At 43.6% G+C, this 21,481-nt stretch overlaps 1 protein-coding gene across 4 annotated transcripts in view; it reads left to right on the top strand.

Moving 5' to 3' along the window:
- The window catches only part of ndst3 (N-deacetylase/N-sulfotransferase (heparan glucosaminyl) 3), a 1,028,434-nt gene that overhangs the window by 354,332 nt on the left and 652,621 nt on the right, over window positions 1-21,481 (top strand). Inside the window, exon 1 of one of the 4 annotated variants that reach the window (XM_063043577.1) lies at window positions 8,466-8,557. The exons of the other annotated variants lie outside the window; for them this stretch is intronic. The gene's annotated coding sequence lies outside the window, so the exon portion shown is untranslated. Of the gene's footprint in view, window positions 1-8,465; window positions 8,558-21,481 lie in introns of those variants that run through there. 4 annotated transcript variants of the gene reach the window in all.

Raw genomic sequence — 21,481 nt, 5'->3', positions numbered from 1 at the left:
AATCTCCCATGACCTGAAGTGGATACCCAACATGGACACTCTTATCAAAAAAGCTCAGCAGAGGTTGTATTTCCTACATCAGCTCAGGAAGTACAACCTGCCTCAGGAGCTGCTGATTCAATTCTATTCAGGAATAATCCAGTCTGTTCTCTGTTCGTCCATCACTGTCTGGTTTGGATCAGCTACCAAACAAGACAAGAATAGACTCCAAAGAACCGTCAGGGCTGCGGAAAGGATTATTGGTGTGAAGCTGCCCTCGATCTAGGACTTATATGCACCTAGAGTCAGGAAGCGAGTAAGCAGCATCATTGTAGACCCATCACACCCTGGTCATCACCTGTTCCAACTCCTTCCTTCTGGTAGGCGCTTTAGATCACTGTGTGCCAGGACAAATAGGTATAAGAACAGTTTTTTTCCATATGCCATCTGTCTTATGAACACTTAAATTTTAGACTATTATAAACCAAGTCCACCTATACATACACAGGTGTACCTCATTGTATATAGTTCATGATTATTTGCAATATTGTTTTGTTTGATTTTTGATTCTGTACAGCGAGAGCTCAGGGAAACTGGCATCAAATTCCCTGTATGTGTCCACATACTTGGCGATAATAAAGGATTCTGATTCTGATTCTGATTAAAGTTGGAACAACTTGATTCGTACTGGGAAAAATGGTTTAACTACATAACACCTCATAGGCCTGATTTTATTCTCACAAATCAATGAATATGTTGTAAAAAAAAAGATCACTCCCTACTTGTACATAGTTTTCTCCTTTTGCTCGTTCTTTCTTTCTTTTTTCTATAAGTGTATACCTCAGATAAATATTATGTGGAGATTTGTGGCATATATGACTATATGATAGATATGTACAGTATCAGAAATGCATCTTATAGAAATGTTTGTTTGATGATGAACTTCAATAAAATAAATAAATAAATAAATAAATAAATGTATGACCACTCAATGGGGCTATGTCACACACCACCCAGCAGTCTGGGGATTTAGAGGAACACATTTGTAGAGAGATCTCAGACTGTCAGAGTGCAAATTTTGAGACTTCAGCTCTTTGATGCTTCAGTCAGAGAGGCAAAAAAGCTGCAGGTAGAATTTTTTTTTAACTCCCTTTATATTTGCTCAGCTAGAACAGTAGGGATGCAGGCAGAGTAGTGCACTGTTCCTCTTGCAGGATGTGGGAAGGTAGGGAGTCCTCCAGTGTCCCTGATGACTACATCTGCGAGGAGGGCATCCAGCTGCAGCTTCTAGCAATCCACTTTAAGGAGCTGGAGCTGGAACTGGAAAAACTCGGGATCATTCAGGAGCAGAGGATGTAATAGATAGGTTTTGCAAATAAAAAGAAGTGAGGCGTATTCTGTTTAATGAAAACCATAACACATTTTATTGAACTCCAAAGCCTACACACAAAAACGCACTAAAACTCTTTACATAATAATGTCACCACATCAGACCAGACTCTGAAAGTGAACCCCCAACTCAATGTCAGTGTTTGTGAATTATGTACATCTCTCCCAATTATGTTACCCTGCTAGTTACACCCAAGGCACCGGGCAACAGGAAACTAGGTGACAGCCAGTAAGAGGAAAGGAGTTAACATAGAAAATAGGTGCAGGAGTAGGGCATTCAGCCCTTTGAGCTTGCACCGCCATTCAGTATGATCATGCTGATCATCCAACTCAGAACCCTGTACCTGCCTTCTCTCCATACCCCCGATCCCTTTAGCCACAAGGGCCATATCTAACTCCCACTTAATTATAGCCAATGAACAGGCCTCAACTGTTTCCTGTGGCAGAGAATTCCACAGATTCACCACTCTCTGTGTGAAGAAGTTTTTCTTCATTCGGTCCTAAAAGGCTTCCCCTTTATCCTCAGACAGTGACCCCTCCTTCTGGACTTCCCCAACATCGGGAACAATCTTCTTGCATCTAGCCTGTCCAGTCCCTTTAGGATTTTATACGTTTCAATAAGATCCCCCTTCAGTCTTCTAAATTCCAGAGAGTAAAAGCCTAGTTGATCCAGTCTTTCATCATATGAAAGTCCTGCCATCCCAGGAATCAGTCTGGTGAACCTTCTTTGTACTCCCTCTATGGCAAGAATGTCTTTCCTCAGATTAGGGTACCCAAACTGCACACAATACTCCAGGTGTGGTCTCACCAAGGCCTTGTACAACTGCAGTAGTACCTCCCTGCTCCTGTACTCGAATCCTCTTGCTATGAATGCCAGCATACCATTCGCCTTTTCACCGCCTGCTGTACCTGCATGCCCACTTTCAATGACTGGTGTATAATGACACCCAGGTCTTGTTGCACCTCCCCTTTTCCTAATCGACCACCATTCAGATAATAATCTGTTTTCCTGTTTTTGCCACCAAAGTGGATAACCTCACATTTATCCACATTAAATTGCATCTGCCATGAATTTGCCTTCTCACCTAACCTATCCAAGTCACCCTGCATCCTCTTGGCATCCTCCTCACAGCTAACACTGCCGCCCAGCTTCGTGTCATCCGCAAACTTGGAGATGCTGCATTTAATTCCCTCGTCTAAGTCATTAATATATATTGTAAACAACTGGGATCCCAGCACTGAGCCTTGCGGTACCCCACTAGTCACTGCCTGCCATTCTGAAAAGGTCCCGTTTATTCCCATTCTTTGCTTCCTATCTGCCAACCAATTCTCTGTCCACATCAATACCATACCCCCAATACCGTGTGCGTTAAGTTTGCATACTAATCTCCTGTGTGGGACCTTGTCAAGAGCCGTTTGAAAATCCAAATATACCACATCCACTGGTTCTCCCCTATCCACTCTACTAGTTAAATCCTCAAAAAATTCTATGAGATTCGTCAGACGTGATTTTCCTTTCACAAATCCATGCTGACTTTGTCCGATGATTTCACCGCTTTCCAAATGTGCTGTTATCACATCTTTGATAACTGACTCTAGCATTTTCCCCACCGCCGATGTTAGGCTAACCAGTCTATAATTCCCTGGTTTCTCTCTCCCTCCTTTTTTAAAAAGTGGGGTTACATTAGCCACCCTCCAATTCTCAGGAACTAGTCCAGAATCTAAAGAGTATAAAAAAATTATCACTAATGCATCCACTATTTCTTGGGCTACTTCCTTAAGCACTCTGGGATGCAATCCATCTGGCCCTGGGAATTTATCTACCTTCAATTTACCTAATACCACTTCCCTACTAACATGTATTTTCCTCAGTTCCTCCATCTCGCTGGACCCTCTGTCCCCTTCTATTTCCGGAAGGTTATTTATGTCCTCCTTAATGAAGACAGAACCAAAGTAGTTATTCAATTGGTCTGCCATGTCCTTGCTCCCCATAATCAATTCACCTGTTTCTGACTGTAAGGGACCTACATTTGTCTTAACCAATCTTCTTCTTTTCACGTATCTGTAAAAGCTTTTACGGTCAGTTTTTATGTTCCCTGCCAGTTTTCTCTCATAATCTTTTTTCCCATTCCTAAATAAGCCCTTTGTCTTCCTTTGCTGAACTCTGAATTTCTCCCAGTCCTCAAGTGAGCTGCTTTTTCTTGCTAATTTGTATGTTTCTTCTTTGGAATTGATACTATCCCTTATTTCCCTTGTCAGCCATGGGTGCACTACCTTCCCTGGTTTATTCTTTTGCCAAACTGGGATGAACAATTATCGTAGTTCAACCATGCGATCTTTAAATCCTTGCCATTGCATATCCACTGTCAACCCTTTAAGTGTCATTTGCCAGTCTATCTTAGCTAATTCATGTCTCATACCTTCAAAGTTACCCTTCTTTAAGTTCAGAACCTTTGTTTCTGAATTAACTATGTCACTCTCCATCTTAATGAAGAATTCCACCATATTATGATCACTCTTACCCAAGGGGCCTCTCACGACAAGATTGCTAATTAACCCTTCCTCATTGCTCAATACTCAGTCTAGAATGGCCTGCTCTCTAGTTGGTTCCTCGACATGTTGGTTCAAAAAACCATCCCGCATACATTCCAAGAAATCCTCTTCCTCAGCACCTTTACCAATTTGGTTCATTCAACTTATATATATATTGAAGTCACCCATTATAACTGCTGTTCCTTTATTGCACTCATTTCTAATTTCCTGTTTAATACTATCCTCAACCTCACTACTACTGTTAGGTGGCCTGTACACAACTCCCACCAGCGTTTTCTGCCCCTTAGTGTTATGCAGCTCTACCCATATCGACTCCATATCCTCCCGGCTAATGTCCTTCCTTTCTATTGTGTTAATCTCCTATCTATCCAGCAATGCTACCCCGCCTCCTTTTCTTTCATGTCTATCCCTCCTGAATATTGAATATCCCTGAATGTTGAGCTCCCATCCTTGGTCACCCTGGAGCCATGTCCCTGTGATCCCAACTACAAACCCCATTTCCAGAAAAGTTGGGATATGTTCCAAAATGCAATAAAAACAAAAATCTGTGATATGTTAATTTACGTCAACATTTATTTAACTGAGAAAAGTACAAAGAAAAGATTTTCAATAGTTTTACTGAATAACTTAATTGTATTTTGTAAACATACACAAATTTAGAATTTGATGGCTGCAACACGCTCGGCAAAAGTTGGGACAGAGGCATGTTTACCATTGTGTTCCATCACCTTTCCTTTTAATAACACTTTTTAATCATTTTGGAACTGAGAATACTAATTGTAGATTTGCAGTTGGAAATTTTGTCCATTCTTGCTTGATATAAGACTTCAGCTGCTCAACAGTCCGGAGTCTCTTTTATCTGATTCTCCTCTTCATGATGCACCATACATTTTCAATAGGAGATAGATCTGGACTGGCAGCAGGCCAGTCAAGCACATGCACTCTGTGTCTACAAAGCCCGTGCAGAATGTGGTCTGGCATTGTCCTGCTGAAATAAGCATTGACGTCCCGGGAAGAGATGTCGCCTTGATGGCAATATATGTCTCTCAAAAATCCTAATATACGCTCAGAGTCGATGGTACCTTCACATACATGCAACTCACCCATGCCATGGGCACTGATGCACCCCCATACCATCACAGATGCTGGCTTTTGCACATTTTGCTGATAACAATCTGGATGGTCGTTTTCATCTTTGGCACCGAGAACTCGACGCCCGTTTTTTCCGAAAACTAGCTGAAATGTGGACTCATCTGACCACAGCACACGGTTCCACAGTCTTTCGGTCCATCTGAAATGAGCTCGGGTCCAGAGAACTCGCCGGCGTTTCTGCATAGAGTTGATGTATGGCTTCCTCCTTGCGTAATACAGTTTCAAGTTGCATTTCTGGATGCAGTGACGGACTGTGTTGAGTGACAATGGTTTTCTAAAGTACTCCCGAGCCCAGGTGGCTGTAATTGTAACAGCATGATGGTTTCTTAGGCAGTGCCGCCTGAGGGCTGGAAGATCATGCGCGTTCAACAGTGGTTTCCGACCTTGCCCTTTACACACTGAGATGTCTCTGAATTCTCTGAATCTTTTCACAATATTATGTACTGTAGATGTTGAAAGACCTAAATTCTCTGCAATCTTGCGTTGAGAAATGTTCCTTTTGAACTGACTAACAATTCTTCATGAATTTTGGCACAAAGGGGTGAGCCACGACCCATCCTTGCTTGCAAAGACTGAGCCTTTGATGGACGCTACTTTTATACCCAGTCATGATACCTCACCTGCTACTAATTAGCCTGCTTAATGTGGCGTCTTCCAAACCAGTGTTACTTGAATATTCTGTGCACTTTTCAATCTTATTTTAACTCTGTCCCAACTTTCGTTGAGTGTGTTGCAGCCATCAAATTCTAAATTTGTGTATATTTACAAAATACAATTAAGCTGGTCAGTAAAACTATTGAAAATCTTTTGTTTGTACTTTCGTCAGTTAAGTAAAGGTTCACGTGAATTAACATACACAGATTTTTGTTTTTATTGCATTTTGGAAAATATCCCAACTTTTCTGGAATTGGCTTTGTATATCATATTAATAACAATCTGCACTTTTAATTCATCCACCTTGTTACGAATGCTCCATGCATTGACACACAAAGCGTTCAGGCTTGCTTTTACAACACTCTTAGCCCTTATACAATTATGTTGAAAAGTGGTCCATTTTGATTTTTGCCCTGGATTTGCCAGCCTGCCACTTTTACTTTTCACCTTACTACTTTTTGCTTCTACCCTCATTTTACACCCCTCTGTCTCTCTGCACTGGTTCCCATCCCCCTGTTGTGAACTAACCTCCTCTCTCCTAGTCTCTTTAATTTGATTCCCACCCCCCAACCATTCTCGTTTAAAGTCACCTCAGTAGCCCTCGCGAATCTCCCCACCAGGATATTGGTCCCTCTCGGATTCAAGTGTAACCCATCCGTTTTGTACAGGTCACACCTGCGCCAAAAGAGGTCCCAATGATCCAAAAACTTGAATCCCTGCCCCCTGCTCCAATCCCTCAGCCACGCATTTATCCTCCACCTCATTGCATTCTCATTCCTACTCTCACTGTCGCGTAGCACAGGCAGTAGTCACAGTAATGCCAGTGCAGTTTACCCCTGTGGCCAACCCCCTCAAAGCAGGCATATCACTTCAGACCCTGTGGGGGGCGGGGATGGGCGGAGAATGACCTAACAGGAGTGTAATAGTGTTCGGGTTTCTGGCACCGAGTTTGGCTCTGTGATTCAGAAGAGAAGGGGGAGAAGAGGTGAGCTGTGGTGGTAGGGGATTCATTAGTTGGTGGAAGAGAAGGGAGGTTCTGTGGATGAGAATGAAATTCCTGGATGATATGGTGCCTCCTGGGTGCCAGGGTCTGGGACATCTGAGTCCTGTGCATTTTTAAGTGGGAGGGTGAACAGCCAGAGGTTGTGGTCCATGTAGGTACCAATGCCAAGGGCAAGAAGAGTGACAAGGTTCTGCAAAGGGAATTCAGGGAGTTAGGTGTGAAGTTACAGGATAGGACCTCCAGGGTTGTGATCTCAGGGTGCTGACCCATACCACATGTTAGTGAGGCCAGAAATGGGAAAATTATACAGTTTAATGCATGGCTAAAGAGTTGGTGTAGGAGGGAGGGCATAACATTTTTGGATCATTGGGCTCTCTTCCAGGGAAGGTGGACCTGTACAGAAGAGATGGCTTGCACCTGAACTGGAGGGGGACTGATATCCCAGCGGAAAGGTTTGCTAGTGCAGCATGAGGGGTTTAAAGTGGAGTTGCAGGGGGATGGGAATCAGTGTTCCAGAACATTTAGTGGAGAGGTTGTGGAGGCAGATGTTGTTAAGACCTCAGACAAAGTCAGGAATCAAAAGGGTGAGCATGGTGCGACTAGTGTCCTGAACTGCATTATTTCAATCCAAGAAACATCATAGGAAAGGCAGATGAGCTTAGGGCTTGGATCAACACCTGGACTTAGGATATTGCAGCCATTAGTGAGACTTGGTTGTAGGACTGGCAGCTCAATATTCTAGGGTTCCGTTGTTTTAGATGTGACAGAGCGGGAGGGATTAAAGGAAGAGGGATGGCATTATTAGTCAGGCTAAATGTAATTGCAGTGTTCAGTCCAAACAGACTGGAGAATTCGCATAGTGAGGCATTATGGGTGGAACTGAGAAATAAGAAAAGTATGACCACATTACTTGGGCTATATTACAGACCATCCAGCAACAGTCCGAGGGACTTAGAAGAACAAATTACAGACTGTTGCAAGAAACATTTTTTTATAGTAGGTGATTTTAACTTTCCACATATTGATTGGGACTCCCATACTGTAAAAGGACGAGATGGGATAGAGTTTGTCAAATGTGTTCAGGAAAGTTTCCTTAATCAGTATGTAGAAGTCCCAACGAGAGAGTGTGCGGCGCTGGATGTGCTATTAAAGAGTAAGACAGGATAAGTGATAGAAATTTGTGTAGAGGAACAGTTTGCATCTGTGATCACAATGCCATTAGTTTCAAAGTAAATATGCAAAATGATAGGCCTGGTCCTCAGGTTGAGATTCTTTATTGGAGAAGGGCCAGAATTGATGGTATCAGAAATGATCTGGCAAGTGTGCATTAGGACAGACTGTTTTCTGGCAAAGGTGTACTTGGAAAGTGAGAGGCCTTCAAAAACAAAATTGAGAGTACAAAGCTATTTGCCTGTCAGAATCACAGGTTAAGATAACAAGTGTAGGGAGTGTTGGTTTTCAAGAGATATTGAGGCCCTGGCTAAGTATAGGCAGGTAGGAACAAATGAGGTGCTTAAGGAGTATAGGAAATGCAAGAGAACACTTAAATCAGAAAGGCTAAAAGAATGCATGAAGATAAGGTGAAGGTGAATCCTAAAGGATTCTACAGATATGTTAAAAGAAAAGGATTGTTAGGGACAAAATTAGTTCTCTGGAAGACCAGAGTGGTAATCCATGTGTGGAGCCAGAACAGATGGGGGAAATCTTAAATATTTTTGCATCTCTATTTTCTCAGGAGACGGACATAGTCTATAGAAGTGATGCAAGGTGGCACCAGCTTCATGGACCCTTACATATCACAGAGGAGGAGGTGTTTGCTGTCCTGAGGTAAATTGGAGTGGATAAATCCCCAGGGCCTGAGAACGTGTTCCCACGGACACTATGGGAGGCAAGTGCAGTAATTACTGGGGCCCAAACAGACATATTTAAACCATCCTTAGCAACAGGTGAGGTACCAGAGGATTGGAGGATAGCCAGTACTATTGCACTGTTTAAGAAAGACACGAAATGTAAGCCAGGAAATTATAGGTTAGTGTGTCTAACATCAGTTGTGGAATATTCTAAGGAATTGGATATGTAAGTATTTGGATAGACATGGACTGATTAAGGATAGTCAGTATGGCTTCATGCATGTAGATCATTTCTTACAAATGATCAGTGCTAAATCCATTGTTGTTTGTCTGGATCTGGATGATAATGTGGTTAACTGGATCAGCAAATTTGCAGATGACACCAATTAGACTATAAGGTATGGGAGCAGAATTGGGCCAATTAACCCATTTCTTCTGCTCTGCCATTTCATCATGGTGGATCCAGATTTTCTCTCAGCCCCAGTCTCCGGCCCTCTCCCCGTTTCACTTCATAGCTTGACCAATAAAGAAACTTTCAACCTCTGCCACAGGCAGCTATGGAGGCCATGTCTTTATGTTATTTAAGGCAAAGAATTTCACAAATTCACCACTCTCTGGTGAAAGAAATATTTTGTCAAGTCCATTCTAAAAGGATGCCCCTCTATTCTGAGGCTGTGTCCTCTGGTCTTAGACTCTCCCACCTTAGGAAACATCCATTCCACATCCATTCTATCGAGGCCTTTCACCATTCAATAGGTTTCAATGAGGTCACGACTCATTTTCCTGAACTCTAGTGAATATAGGCCCAGAACCATCAAACACTCTTCATATGACAAGACATTCAATCCTGGAATCATTTTCGTGAACCTCTGAACCCTCTCCAGTTCCAGTGGACAGCAAGGAAGTCTATCATGGATTGCAGAGGGAACTATATCAGCTGAAAAACTGGGTGAAAAATAGCAGATGGAATTTAATGCAGACAAGTGTGAGCTGTTGGACTCTGGTAGGACCAACCAGGTCTTGCACTGTGAATGGTAGGGCAACGAGGAGTCTGGTAAAACAAAGGGATCTGGGAATACAGGTCCATAATTCATTAAAAGTGTCGTCATAGGTAGATAGGGTCATAAAGAAAGCTTTTGGTACATTGGCCTTCATAAATCGAAATGTTGAGTATAGGAGATGGGATGTTATGTTGAAGTTGTATAAGAAATTGTTGAGGCCTAGATTGGAATATTGTGTGCAGTTTTGGACACCCAGCTACAGGAAGGATGTAAGCAAGGTTGAAAGAATACAGAGAAAATTTATAAAGATGTTGCTGGGTCTGGAAGACCTGAGTTATAAGGGAAGATTGAATAGGTCAGGAGTTTATTCCTTGGATCGAAGAAGATTGAGAGGAGCTTGGATAGAGGTATACAAAATTATGAGGGGTATAGATAGGGTAAGTGCAAGTAGGCCTTTTCAACTGAGGTTGGGTGGGACTAGAACCAGAAGTCATGGGTTGAGGTGAAACTTGTTACTTGTTACATACACCTGTTGGCGTGTGTTCTCCAGATACCTTTTAAGGTAACTGTAGCCTTCAACCAGGAGCAGATGTCATTAGGTGGTTCCCAGCCTTCACAGAGTGTTTCGACCCTTAACCACAACACTCTTCCAGTTGGTGGGCCGGCAGTGCTGGCTAAATCACTGCCCATCTGCTCCTGGCTTCCAGCTTCGCTCCTCTTGCCTACTCCAAATCCAACAAGAGGCTCGTTCCGCCTCTTCCCCCATCCGACGAGCTGCTTGTTTTTTGCTCTTTTCGTCCAGGCCCAGAGCTGACAACAACCACCATACTGATTTGGCTGGGAAACCTCTGCAACCGAACTCCACAGGGAACAACCATGCCTGCCTTGCCTTGTCTTTGCATTCCTGCACCAAAGGCTGGTACAGGTTTCCCCCGCCATCCGAAGGTAGAGCGTTCCTATGAAACAATTCCTAAGCTGGAATGTCGTAAAGCGAAGAAGCAGTTACCATTAACTTATATGGGAAAAATTTGTGAGCGTTCGCAGACCCAAAAATAACCTACCAAATCATGCCAAATAACGCACAGAACCTAAAGTAACAGTAACATATAGTAAAAGCAGGAATGATATGATGAATACACAGCCTATATAAAGTAGAAATACTTTTCCACAATCATCACCGCACTGTTCTCCATAGCGAAAATCTCACGCAAGCGCTCTCAGCAGAAACACGGCACAAGCGCTCTCCAGTAACCTTTAAGCTATGAAGCGGCCAAATCATACCAAATAACACCTAAAAATACACAGCTGGTATAAAGTAGAAATAATGCATGTACAGTGTAGTATCACTTACCAGAATTGGGACAGCGCCAAGCACACTGATGATGGTGTGTTAGGCTGAGTCGTCGGAGGTTGGGGTGGTGCAGTGGTCCCCAACTTCCGGGCAGCAACCCGATACCGATCTGCGAAGAATGCAGGGGTACAGCAGTAGCCAGGACACGCCCAGCACATCTTTAAGAAAAAAGCCGAAAAAAACAAGCTAATTTAATAGGTGCCGCCCGGCATGTAAATGTCGGCCCAGATCAGAGGTGACGAAATCGGCAATTGCCTCTGATCTGGGCCGACATTTACGTGCCGGGCGGCACCTAATTAATTAGCTTGTCTATTTCGGCTTTTCTCTTAAAGATGCGCTGGGTGCCTCCTGGCTACCACTGCATTCTCCGTGAATCAGTATCTGTCCGCGCCCTGGGGGTTGGGGTGGTGGGACACCGGGGTGTCGTCTGTTTCCATCAGGGCAGGCAGGTCATCTTCTTCTTTGTCTGCCTGTCTTGATGTCAAAGGTCGAGGTTCGTCGTCTGCTGTGGCTGATGTGGAAGGCTTGATAAACAACAGTATGCTTGACTGCTTAGCCTTGCGCATTTTTAGATCATACAGTTCTTTGTAAGCACTCAAACCATCCTGCAAATATGCCCTAAACCGACGTCCCATTTCAAAATTAAAGTTGTACTTTATCATTGAAGCGAAAATCTCATGCGGTTGCTTCACGTTCAGTTCCTGGATGACTTCACTTTCGGTCCGTTTGCTACCGCATTCAATTTCGATTGTAATCCTTTCCTCTTCCAATTGCATCAGCTCTTCATCTATCAGCTCTTGGTCATGAGATGCCAAAACCTCTTCAACGTCATCTTTGTCAACTTCCACAAGCCAAACTCACTTTGTCCTTACTTCGTTCACCATGATCGAAATGCTTAATTATGTCTAGTTTTACACTAAGTGTAACACCCTTACAAGCTCTTTTCTGATACCTTAGAACTCATCTTGCAAACGGATGCTCACAGGCACGTGTTTAAGCAATGCTGGCGAGAATGCAGTTCCGAATCCGGGGGAGAAGTGGCTGCTTTTTTTCGCGCGCTGCCTTTTCTCGTAACAGTGAAAACACCTTCTGTTAGTGAAAACAGGTAACTAATGTAGGTCTTTTGTAACAGTGAGGTTTCGTAAAGCGAACGGTCGAAAAGCGGGGGACACCTGTACTTCAAGGCCTTTCTCTCGTGGGCCTCTTCCCATCCCTCCTCCCATGGCACAGTCAGCTCCACCAGAATTATTTTCCTGTCTTCAGTTGACCACAGTACAATGTCGAGCCGTAGGGTTGAGTGCACCACATTCGGGAACTGCAGCCTCCTTCCCACATTGACCCTCATCTCCCAGGACCCGGCTGTCAGCAGCAGATTGGGCTTTGGTTGTTTGGTTACGAAAGGCCTGGCTTCCTCTTTGATGAAGGTGATGGCCTTCCTCAAATCTGTGCCAGCCGTCCTCTTCTTGCATCTCTCTCACTCTAGTGTGTCAGCAAGAGCCAGAAGCACCTTATTATGGCGCCACCTATACCGTCCTTGAGTTAGAGCTGTTTTACATCCGGACAGTATATGAGCCAGTGTCCCCTTTTGACCACAGAGCTTACGGTTCGGGTCCTCTCTCATCCCCTGTATGTACTGATGTAATGGCGAAGGAAGGGTGTCATACACTGATCGCAAGAGGAAGGAAATACGGAAGGGCTCCAGTCTCCATAACTCTACCCATGAGATCTTACACTTAAGCAGATCTTATTTTGTCCAGGCACCCTGGGACCCTTGTTCCACTGCCTTTGACATCCACTTCTCTTCCTCACGGATCCGTACTTCTACCTGTTCCATGTCTCGCCTGTTCCTTATGCTTCCGTTTCCCCACTGCTGGAAGTGAACTGAGCCGAGGCCTTGCTGCCCGACGCAGGGGTTACTGATGATATCTCGCAGCTTCAGAGAACACATTGCCTGCTGCACAGCTGCATTGGCTGCCCACTTGCGCCCAGATCTGGTTGTAACGCCTGCTTGCTTTACCAAGACATCATTGGAATCTCTCAAGCTTAATAAGGCTTTGCATTTTGCCACCTTGAATTCCTCCACAACAGATGACAGGGGAAGCTGCAGTTGCCCAGATCGAATACAGAGGCCCACTGAAGAGAAGCTTGGGGGAACTCCCAACCATCTCCCCAGGTGCTTGTTGGTTTTCCTCTCGATGCCCTCTACGGCAGTCATGGGGAACTCATAAAGTGTGAAGAGCCAGAGAAGCCTGGGCAGAAGGCTATATTGGTACAGCCAGGTCTTGAATTTACCGGGAAGTCCGGATTTGTCGATCTTCTTCAGTCATTCCTCTGTCTGCTTCACAGCATTGGTGACATTGTCCCCATTTGTCAGTGGCACATTAAACCACTTCCCCAAGCATTTTATCAGGTTATCTTCGATGGAAGGGATGACCTCACCCTGAACTTGGAGGCTAAACTTGCTAGTAACTTTGCTCTTTCTGATCACCACACAGCTGGACTTCTTGGCCTTGGAAGGACGTCTTCGCTCAAGTGGCTACGTTGCCCAGGGTTTCCAATACCATCTTGCTTGGACATGTGACACAGTTGTTATAGTGATGTCGTCCATGAACCCTCATAGAGCTGGCTGAACAATGCCCGACTCCAGTGTCGGGCCACGGGTTACATCTTCTGCTGCTGATATTAGGAGGTTCAGTCCCATAATAAATAGGGTAGGGGAGATGGTACACCCTGTCGGTATCCCCTTCTGGAGGTCCTGGCACCTAGTTGTGAAATGGGCTGATGTAAATCTGAGTTTGAATCCTCCTAGGTAGCTGGTGATCATGTCTCGAATAGCCACTGGGATGTAGTAGTGGTCAAGTCCTTCTAGGATGAGGTCATGTGGAATAGACCCGTAGGCGTTCACGAGGTCTAACCAGACAACTGTTAGGTCGCCTTCTTTCTGCTTGACCTCACGGATCAAATGGCTAATCATTGAGGGGTGTTCTAGACACCCCGAAAAGCCTGGAATACCACCTTTCTGGATGGATGTGTTGATAAAATTATGAGGGGTATAGACAGGGTAAATGTAAGTAGGCTTTTTCAATTGAGGTTGGGTGGGACAAGAACCAGAGGTCATGGGTTAAGGTGAAAAGTTTAAGGGGAACATAAGGGGGGACTTCTTCACTCAGTGTTGTGAGAGTATGGAATGAGCTGTGTATATAAATGGTGCATGCAAGCTCGATTTTAATATTTAAGCAAAGCTTCGATAGGTATATTGATGGTAGGGGCATGGAGGGCTATAGTCCTGGTGCAGTTTGATGGGTTTAAGCAATTTAAATGATTTGGTAGGGACTAGATGGGCCAAAGGGCCTGCTTGTGTCCTGTATTTTCTATGACTCTGACTCTGTATCTGTATCTCCCTGGGATTAACATCCCATTCCAATCCAGTGGGTTATGAACTCTGGTCTAATCGAGTTCCTGGACCCATTGCAATTTGCTTACTGCCACAATAGGTCAATTGCAGATGCAATTTCACTGGTTCTGCATTTGGTTTTGGACCACCTGGACAACAGCAATACCTGTCAGACTGCTGTATATTGATTACAGGTCAGTGTTCGACACCATCCTCCCTTCAGAACTAATGAATAGACTTTAAAACCAGGACTTCTGTGCTTCTGAACCTCTCTGTGCAACTGGATCCTTGACTTTCTGATCAGGAGACCACAATCAGTGTAGATTGGAAATAATGTCTCCTCCTTTGCTGATGATCAACACAGGTGCATCTCAAGTCTGTTGCTCTACTCTCTCTACACCCACGTCTCTGTGACTAGGCACAGCTGAAACTCTACCTATAATTTCCCTGATGCTACAACTTTGTTCTGGGCCCAGAACACAGGCACTCTTCTGACTCGAGCATTCCTTGTATTTTACTTGTGTACATGAAGAACAGCACAGAGCTCTGTCACCCACAATGTTCTGAAGTCTGAACAAAAAAATGCTATTTTTGTATAGAATTGACTTATCAATAATGGATATTGATAACTGTAAATTGTATATCTTTGAATTCCTCACTTACAAAGTCAAATACCGTTCACCATGGAGGTGTTTAAGTCAGTCAAAACTTGGAGCAGACAGCCAATGATATTTTGAAGTCAGTAAAGACAGTAGTCATAGTCATACTTTATTGATGCCGAGGGAAATAGAGCCTCTGTTGGGTATGTTTCACATCCTTCTGTTATCTCCTCTGTCTGACACCCCGTATTGTGTAAAGGGAAGCTCTAAAGGATGATGTCTCTGGAAAAAGTCTCACTACAGAGGCCTTACTTGTTTGGCTTGAGTGTACATGATCTCGTCTATAGTAAGCAGAGGTGTGTTCGGTGTATCACTTCAAAGGTATCCCTTGACTACAACTGCCCCAGGCTATCCTTGCCTTACTGTGACTTCCACATCCCCTCCTCTTTGTTCTGTAGAGGGTGACATAAATCTTACTGTATTTCAAAAGCACTGAGCCTCAGAAACTCTTGACAGTTTTGTCATTATCATATATTTTGACAGGATGCCATTATCCAGAAAGGCTCAGTATCTCTAATGCTCCTTTGATGGTGGCTCCTTACAGTGGGTGCAGAGAGAGTGTGGGTGGGTGGTACATGTATGGCACTACATAGGCTAGATAACAACAACTCCACTACAGCTTTGACTCAGGCCGAAGATCCTATTTTTTTGTGTAGTCCTGCCAGTCACACACCTGGTAGATATCTTCACTAGGATTCAGAGGGTTACCAGTGGTATAGGCATTGTACGTACTGTTACCCAATTCTAGTCCTGTCCCTTGCTGGTTACAGTAACACACTTCACCCAAGTCCCCAAGAAGCAGCATCAGTATAGAGGGGTTTACACTACATTGTAGGTAGGTTGATACCGACCCGCGAGACAGTTGCATTGGCAAATCCTGCACCCTTCACAGTTCTAGTTTCATTATCAAAGTAAAACACAGAACCAGCTTCTCTAAGATTCCGGGTATAAGCCACATTGGCAATTTGCCTTCCGAATGTATAGGCTCTCTAGAGCACACCCAACAATCTAACCAGTTGGTATGCAGTGAATATTCATAACTACAGCGAAGAAAAGTGTTCGGAGTGTTAGTCTCGTAGGATAATTCTGTATTTAGGTGGAAAATAGATGTCCAACTTACCCAGCACTTATAATGCATAGTGATTACTTAAGGTGGCAAATAGCAAAGACCAGGAGTTCAGTCCATCAGTCCTTATTATCAACATTCTTCTGGCCTCTTGTTCCCTGATCCGATGGCACCACTGGCTTAACGTGCAAAGCCTGTAGCCACATTGGCTTTCCTTGGACATTTAGAGTAGTGCATGTGGTCAGCAACATTTGGAATGGACCTTCTTAACGAGGCTCCAAGTAATTCTTTCATCGGTAGGCTCTTACCAGTACCCAGTCTCCTGGATGGTAGGTATGGCACCCTACAATTGTCATGACTTTTTGGGCTTTTGATGCCTGATGATGTATGGGTGTGCGTCTGTTTGACTGAAAAGGGGGGTGTGACTGGCATACTGCCTGACAAGGAGAAGGTACCATTACATGGTTTGGGCCAAAGCGCTTTGTCATGAGGGCCAATGGAAGCGTCTCTGACTACCTCAGTCCAGTTTCCTCATACAATTTGACCAGCTTTCTGTTCAGGGCCCAGTTTGTCTTACTTCTACCCCAGTATTTTAGATGGGAAAGGGCAAGTGAAATGGTACTTACTCTGTAAGGCTTTCATTAGTTCCTGTATCACCTTGCCTGTTACATGTGAAATGTAGGTCGTTATTGCTTCAGATCTTTTTGGGGATTCCAACCTAGGAATAAATTCTTGTAGTAAGAGTTTAGCGACAGCTATAGCATTTCTATGAGCTGGATTTGCTTCTACTCACCGAAGAAACAAAAATGCAATGACAAACACATAATTATAACTCACACATTTGGGTAATTCCATAAAGTCCATTTGGAAATGTACAAATGGTCCTCATGGGCAGGGTCCAATGTCGGTGGGCGCTGGTAGTTTTTCCACAGAATTGGCTATTTTTCTCGCTAAGACCGTAATTCTTGGGGCATACCACTCAGTTTCGATCGTACCCATCATTCTTCTTTTGCAAATCATGTACCATACTGGCAAGCCAGGGGAAGAGAGTGGAGTACACCACAGGACAACCATCAGAGTGATGACAGAGGCCCTGGGAGACTTGTGCACAGTGTGCTTTAGTCCATGAAATCTTTTTGGCCTCAGGTGCATCAAACTGAAATTGTTAAAAGTTCATCAACAGAATTTGAAAAAGAAGTTGATGCCGCTTTGCCTCCCTTCTATAGACTCTGTCTCCCGAGTAAATACAGATGCAAAGAATGCATTTAAGATCTCCCCATCTGTTTTGACTCCAGACATGGAATACCATTCTGGTCCTCCAGAGGACCAATATTGTCCCTTGCAATCCTTTTGCTCTTAACATATTTGTAGAATCTGTTAGAATTCTCCTTCACCTTGTCTGCTTGAGCAGCTTCATGCTTTCTTTTAATCTTTCTGATTTCTTTCTTAGTTGTTCTCTTGTATTTCTTGTACTCCATAAACACCTCATGTCTTTCTATCTGCCTATACCTGTTGTGCACCTCCTTTTTTTCTCTCTCTTAACCGGGGCCTCAATATCCCTTGAAAACTAGGGTTCTTTACACTTGTTTTCTTTACCTTTTATTCTGACAGGCACATACAAATTTTGTATTCTCATAATTTTTTTTGAATGCCTCCCACTTTCCAAGTACAGCTTTGCCAGATACCAGCCTGTCCCAATCCACACTTGCCAGATCATTTCTGATACCATCAACATTGGCCTTTCTCCAATATAGAATCTCAACCTGCAGAACAGACCTATCATTTTGCATATTTACTTTGAAACTAATGGCATTGTGATCACAGATGCAAGCTGTTCCCCTACACAAACTTCTGTCACTTACCCTATCTCACTCCTTAATAGCAGATCCAGTGTTGCACACTCTCTCGTTGGGACTCCTACATGCAGATTAAGGAAACTTTTCTGAACATATTTGACAAACTCTATCCCATCTAGTCCTTTTACAGTATGGGAGTCCCAATCAATATGTGGAAAGTTAAAATCGCCTACTATAACAAAATGTTTTTTGCAACAGTCTGCAATCTCTCTACAAATTTGTTCTTCTAAGTCCCTCGGATTGTTGTTGGGTGGTCTGTAATATGGCCCCAGTAATGTAGTCATACTTTCCTTATTTCTCATTTCCACCCATAATGCCTCACTATGTGAGTTCTCCAGTCTGTTTGGACTGAACACTGTTATGGCGTTTAGCCTGACTAATAACGTCACCCCTCCTTCTTTAATTCCTCCTGTTCTGTCACATCTAAAACAACGGAACCCTGGAATATTGAGCTGCCAGTCCTGTCCCTCCTGCAATCAAGTCTCAACTGATGGCTGCAGTATCATAGTTCCAGGTGTTGATCTAAGCCCTGAGCTCATCCACCTTTCCTATGGTGTTTTTTGCAATGAAATAATGCAGTTCAGGACACTAGTTGCACCATGCTCATCCTTTTGATTCCTGACATCTGTGTCCGTAATCGCTCCACTAACTGTTCTGGAACACTGATTCCCATCCCTCGAAACTCTGCTTAAACCCCCCCGTGCAGCATTAGCAAACATTTTCCGCTAGGATATTAGTCCCCCTCCAGTTCAGATTCAAACCACCTTCCCTGGAAGAGGGCTCAATAATCCAAAAATGTTATGCCCTCCCTCTGACACCAACTCCTTAGCCATGTGTTAAACTACCTATTTCTGGCCTCACTAGCATGTGGCATGGGTAACAATCCTGAGATCACAACGTTGGTCATCCTGTCCTTTAACTTTGGCCTTCATCAATCATTGTGTGAGTACAGGAAATGGGATGTTATGTTGAAGTTGTATGAGATGTTAGTTGAGGCCTAATTTGTAGTATTTTGTCCAGTTTTGGTCACCTGCCTACAGGAAAGGTGTAAATTAGGTTGAAAGAGCGCAGAGAAAATTTACAAGGATGTTGCTGGGTCTGGAGGACCTGTGTAATAAAGGAAAGATTGAATAGATTAGGACTGTATTCCTTAAGACATAGAAGATTGAGAGGAGATTTGATACAGGTAGACAAAATTATGAGGGATATAGGTAGGGTAAATGCAAGTAGGCTTTACCCACTGAGGTCGGATGGGACTACAACCAAAGGTCATGTGTTAAGGATGAAAGGTGAAATGTTTAAGGGGAACATGAGGGGAAACCTCTTCACTCAGAGGGTGGTGAGAGTGTGGAATGAGTGTGGTGCATTCAAGCTCAGTTTCAACGTTTAAGAGAGGTTCGGGTAGGTACACGAGATAGTAGGTGTTTAGAGGGCTATGGTCCTAGTGCATGTTGATAGGAGTAGGCAGTTTAAATGGTTTCAGCATGGACTAGATGGTCTGAAGGGCCTGTTTCTGTGCTGTACTTCTCTATGACTCAATAATTGGCAGGCTGACACATCGGGGTACCATATGCCAATAACGATCTGCTGCTGCCCTGGCAGCAGAAACAGCCTGTTTATTACTTTTAGATATTTCATCACTTCTGTTAGTGTGAGCCACACACTTAATAACTGCAACGGCAGAAGGTTATTCAGTAGCGGAGAGAAGATTAACAGTCATGCTGCCATATTTTATTGATGATCCTGAAGAGTTGAGAAATCCATGTAGCTTCCATAATTGCCCATAGCCATGTGCCACCCTGCAGGCATAATTGGTGTCTGTATAAATATTCACAGTTGTAGTGGTTGCAAAAATGCAAACTCTTGTTAATGCAAAAAGCTCAGATGTTTGAGTAGAACAGGAGGAGGGGAGTTCTGCTGCTTCATCTGTTGCAGGGGGTATACACTGCACATATCCACTTAAATTTCTTCCCCTCTCAGGGAGGAAGAGAAAATTATATATCTGAGTTCAGCAATGGGATATCTCGTAGGTCTAGCCATGGAAGGGTTTGAATCACTGCTTCACAATCGTGGGACTCCCTGTGATTTTCAGACAGCAGGGTTCAACAGCGTGCGATAGTAATAGGAGGGTCAGACAGCAAAACAGTGTAGAAATGAGCCACTCAGGCAGCTGTTAGATACTAAGTGGCTGAACAGTTAGGTAGCGTGGAGATAGCATGGGGCACATGGAGCAGAACTGGCAGCCCAAGATCAAATTTTGAGACAAATTTATTGCATGGTAGGCTGTAGCCACAGCTTTCAGGCAACTAGGATAACCTTGACCTATAGAGTCCAGGTGAGTACTGTAATAGTCTACTGGATGACAGGTTGAGTAAAAGGACGTGTTGGCTTCAGTTGACCACTTCAGTTGTTCTGGAACTGACAGTGAAGCAACGTTCTGACTTTGGCATAGTTAAGAATCCACTGTTGGCAATACCTGGCCTTACCAAAGAATTAGACAAGATCTTTCTTGAGGACTGGTTTAGACTAACTGACCCTCACCCTGTTGTCAGTATGTAGGCAGCAGGTTCCACTCAGGACATGGCCCAAAAAAATGCACTTTGAATTGACAAAGCTGCATTTTTTTCTCTTGACACCTTGTTGCCTTTGTCAGCAGGGAGTGCAAAAGGACTATAGAGTACTGTTCAGAGCTTCGTGATCCAGGGAACATAAAAGCAGATCATTTACATATTGCAGCAGCGTAGATTCAGATGGGAAAATTACATCTGCAAGTCCTGGTAAGTTTGAGAAAAGACTGTTGGGTTCTCAGTATATACCTTGGGAGATGGGTCTAGGTATATTGTTTGCCTTGGTAGGTGTAAGCAAACAAGTATTAGGAATCTGGGTGAACTGGGATCCACATCTTCCAACAAAAAATGCTCCACATGTCAACAACTTGTAGTATTTAGTGTATGCGGGAATACAGCTGAGGATCGTAGCTAGGTTTGGAACTATGGGAAAGGTTGTTATCTAATTCATTAAGAGCCCTCTGATCTTGGACAAGACACCAGATTCCTTTCCCTTCTTCCTCACTGGCAGTATAGGCATATTACATGGGCTCATTAATGGAATTACAGTCCCTCTTTGCAAGAATGCTTAATGCCTTTCTCCACCTCTGGGTTCTTGGGATACCAAAGGTTGCATGAGAGGTGTTTTGCCAAATCCAAACATACTTTAAAAGGTTCTGCGGGCAGTATTTGGCCCACATCATTACTTCCTTTTGTCCACTGTGTCCCTGGTACTTGAGCAAGTGTTTTGTTGTTTCATCATCCCTTATCTGGAAGAGATGTAGGATTTGATGTTTAAACAAGCGGAATAGGGTTATTGTACATAATTAAAAAACTTTGCCTGGGGAACTACTTAGATTAGATTAGACTAAATTATGAGGACACTCAATCCTCGTTTATTGTCATTTAGTAATGCATGCATTAAGAAATAGTACAATGTTCCTCCAGAATGATATCACAGAAACATAAGACAGACCAGGACTAAAAAACTGACAAAAACCACATAATTATAACGTATAGTTACAACA

This window comes from Mobula hypostoma, chromosome 3 (genome assembly GCF_963921235.1).
Source record: "Mobula hypostoma chromosome 3, sMobHyp1.1, whole genome shotgun sequence".
Lineage (NCBI taxonomy): Eukaryota > Metazoa > Chordata > Chondrichthyes > Myliobatiformes > Myliobatidae > Mobula > Mobula hypostoma.
This window is presented reverse-complemented; position numbering and strand designations above follow the sequence as displayed.